Raw genomic sequence first — 7,193 nt, 5'->3', positions numbered from 1 at the left:
GGAAACATCAGCAGATGGAGAACCGCAAGCGAAAGTATGGGGTTGGAAAGTTCAACTCCGGCACTCAGCAGAAGCCTCGCTACACCCCCTACTCAGGGAATACCGGGACTGGATCCGGTAAGTTTGGTGGACATGTTCAGCATAACCACCCTGTGCACAACCATGGAGGCCACAACCATGGAGGAAATGGGAATCACCGCAACAACAACAACTTCAAGAATGGCGGTACTGGCACTCAACAGCAGTCAACTCCAACTCAGAAGGATCTGACTCACATCACTTGCTTCAAGTGTCAGAAGAAGGGACACTATGCCACTGATTGTCCCCAGAACAAGCAGGGAAATGGAAACGGCAACGGCAACGGCAACGGCAACTCTGCAGCAAAGAAGCCCAATCCTTTTCCTCGAGCTCAGGTGAACCACATTGATGTGGAAGAGGTCTATGATCACCCCGATACTGTGGTTGGTAAGTTTTTGCTAAATTCACATCCAGTATTGGTACTTTTTGATTCTGGTGCAACGCATTCATTCATATCAAGGGTAGTTGTGGAAAAGTATAGTTTGCCAACTAGAACCCTCAGCCAACCTATTAAGGTCAGTTCCCCAGGAGGCATGATGACAGCCGGGATAGGATGCCATGCTTTGAGTCTCAACATCGGGAACCATAATTTCCCCACCGACCTCATCGTATAGGAATCCCAGGGATTGGATGTAATCCTAGGCATGGATTGGATGGCCAAGTATGAAGGGAATATCGATTGTGCCCTTAAGTCTATTTTGCTCACCACCCCCGAGCAGAAGCGGATTAAGTACGTGTCTCAGCGCCCGACCCGGAGTAAGCGAGTAAACTCTCTCACGGGAGTAGTCCAGGAGGAAGTACCGATTGTACAGGAGTACCCAGATGTATTTCCGGAGGAATTGCCGGGCATGCCACCCGATAGAGAGATTGAGTTCTTGATTGAGCTATTACCCGGAACAGCACCGATATCCAAGAGACCTTATCGGATGCCCGCAAATGACTTGATAGAAATCAAGAAGCAAATTAAGGAGTTGTTGGACAAAGGGTATATTCGCCCAAGTTCTTCACCTTGGGGAGCCCCAGTGCTCTTAGTTGAAAAGAAGGACAAGTCCTTAAGAATGGTTGTCGATTATCGTGCATTGAACGATGTGACCATCAAGAACAAGTACCCCTTGCCGATGATCAACGATCTGTTTGATCAGTTAGTTGGAGCTCGCATATTCTCAAAGATCGATCTTCGATCCGGGTATCATCAGTTGAAGATTCGTGAACAGGATATACCCAAGACAGCCTTTACCACTCGGTACGGCTTGTATGAGTACACGGTCATGTCATTTGGACTGACTAATGCTCCGGCATATTTTATGAATCTGATGAACAAGGTATTTATGGAGTACTTGGACAAGTTTGTCGTGGTGTTCATCGATGACATACTGATATTCTCCAAGAACGAAGAGGAACACAAGGAACATCTGCGTCTAGTTTTGGAGAAGCTTCGAGAGCATAAGCTATATGCAAAGTTCAGCAAATGTGAGTTTTGGTTGAAGGAAGTCGGATTTCTCGGACATGTCATCTCAGGAGAAGGCATAGCAGTGGACCCTGCCAAGGTCGCAGCAGTCACCGAATGGGTAGCACCCACTTCAGTCAAGGAGATCCGCAGTTTCCTCGGACTTGCCGGATATTACCGGAGGTTCATTGAGAATTTCTCAAAGATTGCCAAGCCCATGACAGAGTTATTGAAGAAGGAATCCAAGTATGTTTGGACTGAGGATTGTGAAACCAGTTTTCAAGAGCTGAAGAAACGTCTTGTGACAGCCCCAGTGCTGATATTGCCGAACATTCAGAAGGATTTCCAGGTTTATTGTGACGCTTCTCGTCAAGGACTTGGAGGAGTGCTCATGCAAGAAGGCAAAGTTGTAGCCTATGCATCCAGACAGCTCAGACCCCATGAGTTGAATTATGCCACACATGACTTGGAACTAGCAGCCATAGTGCACGCTCTCAAGACCTGGAGACATTTCCTGATCGGAAATAGTTGTGATGTTTACACTGATCACAAGAGCCTGAAATATATCTTCACGCAGAAGGAGTTGAACCTCAGACAAAGGCGATGGCTAGAGTTGATCAAGGACTATGACATGAGATTGCATTATCACCCAGGCAAGGCAAATGTTGTAGCCGATGCGTTGAGCCGCAAGAGTTATGTGAACACGTTCACAGCGGGAGGATTACCCCAGGAGTTAGTCAATGATCTCCGAGAGCTCAAATTGGAGATAGTTCCAAGAGGATTTGTTGCCACTTTGGAAATTCAGTCTACTTTGACGGAAAAGATCCGTGAAGCACAGAAAGCTGACAAAGAGATAGCTGAGATTAAGCAGAAAATGGAAGACGGGAAAGCTAAAGGTTTTCGTGAGGATGAACACGGAACTTTATGGTTTGAGGATCGCATCTATGTGCCCAATGATCCCGAACTCAGGAAGTTGATACTTCAGGAGGCTCATGATTCCCCGTACTCGATACACCCCGGTAACACCAAGATGTATCTGGATCTGAAAGAAAGTTTCTGGTGGACAGGATTGAAGAAAGACATTGCCGAGTACGTAGCTATATGCGATGTTTGTCAGCGAGTAAAAGCCGAGCATCAGAAGCCAGCAGGTTTGCTCCAACCTCTGCCGATACCCGAATGGAAATGGGAAAAGCTTGGTATGGACTTCATCACAGGATTACCTCGGACCCGTTCTGGCTATGATTCTATTTGGGTTGTGGTCGATCGGTTGACCAAGGTAGCTCACTTCATTCCGGTGAAGACTACCTACACTAGTGCCAAGCTGGCCAAGATTTATATGACGAGGATCGTATGTCTGCACGGAGTACCAAAGAGCATTGTGTCTGATAGAGGGACTCAGTTCACATCAAAATTTTGGCACCAACTGCACGAAACCTTGGGAACAAGATTGGAGTTCAGCACAGCATTTCACCCGCAGACAGATGGACAGACCGAGAGAGTTAATCAAATTCTGGAAGACATGTTGAGAGCTTGCGCACTAGACTATGGGTCTAGTTGGGATGACGATTTACCGTATGCCGAGTTCTCATACAACAACAGCTACCAGACCAGTCTGAAGATGGCCCCTTTCGAAGCTCTATACGGAAGGAGGTGCAGAACACCGTTGATGTGGGATGGAGTTGGAGACCGACAACTTTTTGGTCCCGACCTCATCCGAGATTCTGAAGAGAAGGTCAAGCTTATTCGTGACCGACTCAAGATAGCTCAGTCCAGGCAGAAGAGTTATGCCGACAGCAAACGCAAGGAAGTAACGTACGAAGTGGGAGATCGAGCATATCTTCGGGTGTCTCCACTTCGAGGAATCAAGAGATTCGGTGTGAAAGGAAAACTAGCACCACGTTTCATTGGCCCCTACAAAATTCTTGAACGTAGAGGCGAAGTTGCATACAAACTGGAACTACCGGAAGGATTTTCCGGAGTTCATGATGTCTTCCATGTTTCCCAGTTGAAGAAATGCCATGCTGAGATGGCCGATGTTCCGTTGAGAGATACAGTGCCCCTAGAGGCCATACAGCTTGACAGCGATCTGACGTATGAGGAGAAACCCGTCCAAATTCTCGAGACCGCCAACAAAGTTACCCGCAGCAAGATCATCAAGTTCTGCAAGGTGTTGTGGAGCCACCACACCGAGGAAGAAGCCACCTGGGAACGAGAAGAGGACCTTCGTCGAGACCACCCGCACCTATTTTCTAGCCAACCCGAATCTCGAGGGCGAGATTCATCTTAAGGTGGGTAGGTTTGTAACATCCCAATTTTCGTAAATTCGGATGTTAATAGATCATTCTTTTGCATCCCATATTTTGTGCATCATTGCGTTCCTCTGAAATTTTTTTATCGTTATGTGACTGCAGGCAATTTATCGGAGCGGAGATAATATGACTTCTCCCCTGTGAGTTAAAGTCATCATTTTTGATTTTTGCAAATTTTTCCAAACTCCGAATTATTTTAGTCGAGTTTTTTTTTCGATCGCGTTGTGTGATCCTAGTGCATAAAACTTTTTTTTTTAGTTGCATTAGGTGGAACTAGGGTTCCTATATATATATATATATTATATATGTATTAGTTGTATATGTATTTTGTTTTCCTAAGTATTCTAGCGCATATACGTATATTAGTACCTACTCTGTTTCTAGTATTTTTGTTAGCTAGGAAAATATTTTTTCTGTTTTGTTTTTTTCTTTTTCTTTCTTTTTGTTGCTGCTGTTTGTTTGTTTTTCAAAAAAAAAAAAAAAAACTGCCAGCCCCCATGCATGCACGCATGCACCTTGCATGCAACCCCTCCCCCACGTCCCCAATCTCCCTCTCCCTCCCCACGTTCCACTCCCTTTCCTTATTTCTCTCTTTCCTTCTTTCTCCTCTCTCCTTTTCCTTTTACTCCCCACGTTCACCTCTCCCTCTCTTTCCTATTTTCTCTCCCATGATCTCCTTCCCAAAGTTCTCCCTCTCCTTCCTTCTACTCCCCTCCCCTAAGCCTATATAAACCCCCCCCCCCCCCCACTGTCACCTCTCCCCAACCCTAGCCGCCGTCTCTCCACCGCCGCCTCCACAAGCCGCCGCCGGCGCCTCACCCCACCGCCGCCCTAGCCGCCGCCGCGAGCAGCGGCAGCAGCCCAAAAGCTGCTGCACCTCGGCCTCGCCGCGGAGGAGGAGCCCTCCCCGAACTCTCTCTCCACCGCCGCCTCTTCCCCGCGGAGGAGGAACCTCACCGCCGCCGCCCGACGCCCCACCGCCCGGAGCTACTCCCTCCTTCCTCGCCGGCCATCTTCTTTCTTGCCAGTGCAACACCTCCAGCAGCAGGTAGCAACCTCTCTCTCTCTATTTCATGCACTCCATCTAAGCCATTAGAAGCTTGCCACGTGTGCCTCTCATTAACACTAGCAGTTTCGTAATTTCTGTCCAGATTTCGAAAACAGAAACTTTCAATCTTGTTTTGATCACAACTTTTTATCCCTACGTCCAATGACATTGATTCTTTTTCCAGTGGCTCACAAATTTCCTGTAGTTTTTAAAAATATATAATTTTTCTGTGTTTGGAATTTTTAAATATAAGTTAGAGCAGATTTAGTTTAAACGCTGTTTTGCCTATTCCAGGAGTTTGAAAAATGATATTGAGTTGATTCTTTTTGCTACTGTTTTCTAGTGATAAAATCTTACTGTGGTAGAATTTTCAGAATTTTCCAAGTATTGTTACTGGTGTTTTCAACAGAAACAAGTTTCTGCCCTACCGGCGCGCGATAAAATTCTTTTGCGTAGTCGTTTGCAAATCATTGCATGTGATTTTTACTCGTGGCATGATTGAATTGCTTATGGTGTGCTTTGTGTTTGTATCGGTAGATCATCCGGAGTGCGAAGCGTGTTACTTAGAGACGCTCGAGCAGGACAACTATCATCAAGGCAAGTCATCTTTGATCATGTTATTTTTACCTATGTTTTCAATGCATAGTAGATCACCTTCTTTGCCCAATTTGCATGCTGCCTAGGTACTTGGAAACTTTAATCCTAGTTGTAGTATCATGTGGTAGGAACACCGACACCCCGATACTTGGCCCCGGGACGACAATGTTATATATGCTATGCTCTAGTAGACGGGTTATCGGTTGAGTGTATTCCACGAGTGATGCGAGGTTGATATAATAATCAAGACCGGACTAAGACAAGATTTTCAAGACCTCGGACGCAATGCAACACTGGGTGAAGGACGGTTGATCGGCTCCCTGGGAAACCCAGTGGATGCCCGGGATGCTGGAGAGGCCATGTCATCCCGCGGAAAGCTTCACCCAGGCTCAAAGGGACGGACGGAGACTTCAAGACTCAAGGCTTACCTGCACAGCCACAAGTCATTATGGGCTCTGGCTTGGTTGGACAACGCGGCGACTCTGGACAGGCGGTGATAGCAGATGTAGACGAACGGTAGGAATGGATGGGCACCGACAGGGATTCAGAGGGACCCGTTGAAAGACCATGTTTTGATCATCCGGTCTTCAAACACCCTGAAGTGCGAGGACAAACCCGGAGGCGATCAAATCTTGTGGGGAACGTGTGCAAAACTCTGCAGAGTACTCAACCTAATCGATTAGCCGTGTCCACGGTCATGGACAACTTGAGCCGAAGGCATTGAATTTCCCCTGAACTCTCGACACAACTTAATAATGATGTGGGTGTTAACAACTATTCGGGTATGAGAATTGGTTGGCGGAACCATCTCGTTAACAACAAACTATGTAGTAATATTTTGCTTTCAAACCCTTTTGTTGTAGGATAAAACTAGCTTTATGCAAAAACTTAGTTCCACCGGCCAAATATGCATGTAGAGATAGTGATTATTTTACTCCCTCTCTTGATGATTTGCCAGCATATTCAATATGCTGACCTACACGGCTGCAACGTATCATGTTGCAGAGTACTTTTCCGACCAGGAGTGAGGCTACCGTTCTACGCTCAGCGACATGCCCTTGGAGTCGGATGGACTCGTCTACCTGATGCTTCCGCTTAGTTTTCGTTAGATAATCTCATGAGTTGGCCTTCAGCCACTTTATTGTACTCCTTTATTGTAATAAAGTACTCTTTATGAGATTTCGATTAATAAAGCTGTGTGATTGCACTCTTGAATATATACATTATGTACTGTGTGTGTACCAGCATGATCTTGGGATGGTACAGAAACACCAGAGGCTTGACTCGTTGAGTCGGGTCGTTACAGAAATGGTATCAGAGCACACGCTGACCTTAGGACGTAACCTCTAGGAATGGAAAAGCCTTAGGAAGAAAACTATTTTCTCTAAAATCTTCTATTTCCTCTTCTGATCATTTCTGACTTCTCTCCGATTTTCCAATGTTTAGATGGCCACCTTCATCCCTGTTATGTTCACGGAGTTTTGCCAGCCTGACACCACTATGCCGTTCGGAAAAGAGCTGGTGCAGATCACCAAAGACTTGAGGATTGCTGTGCCGACTATCACAGGGAAGCCAACTTCATCTTACCCGGAGGATTCATGCTACAGGATCGAGGTGCATATTCCCGGAAGGACATTCGAGCCGCGCACTGAGCCGATGGATTTCAAGTTCATCGCACCCAGCTGGATTCTCGGAAGGGACATAGCGATCCATT

The sequence above is a fragment of the Hordeum vulgare genome, chromosome 7H, assembly GCF_904849725.1.
Source record: "Hordeum vulgare subsp. vulgare chromosome 7H, MorexV3_pseudomolecules_assembly, whole genome shotgun sequence".
In the NCBI taxonomy this organism is placed as follows: domain Eukaryota; kingdom Viridiplantae; phylum Streptophyta; class Magnoliopsida; order Poales; family Poaceae; genus Hordeum; species Hordeum vulgare.
This window is presented reverse-complemented; position numbering follows the sequence as displayed.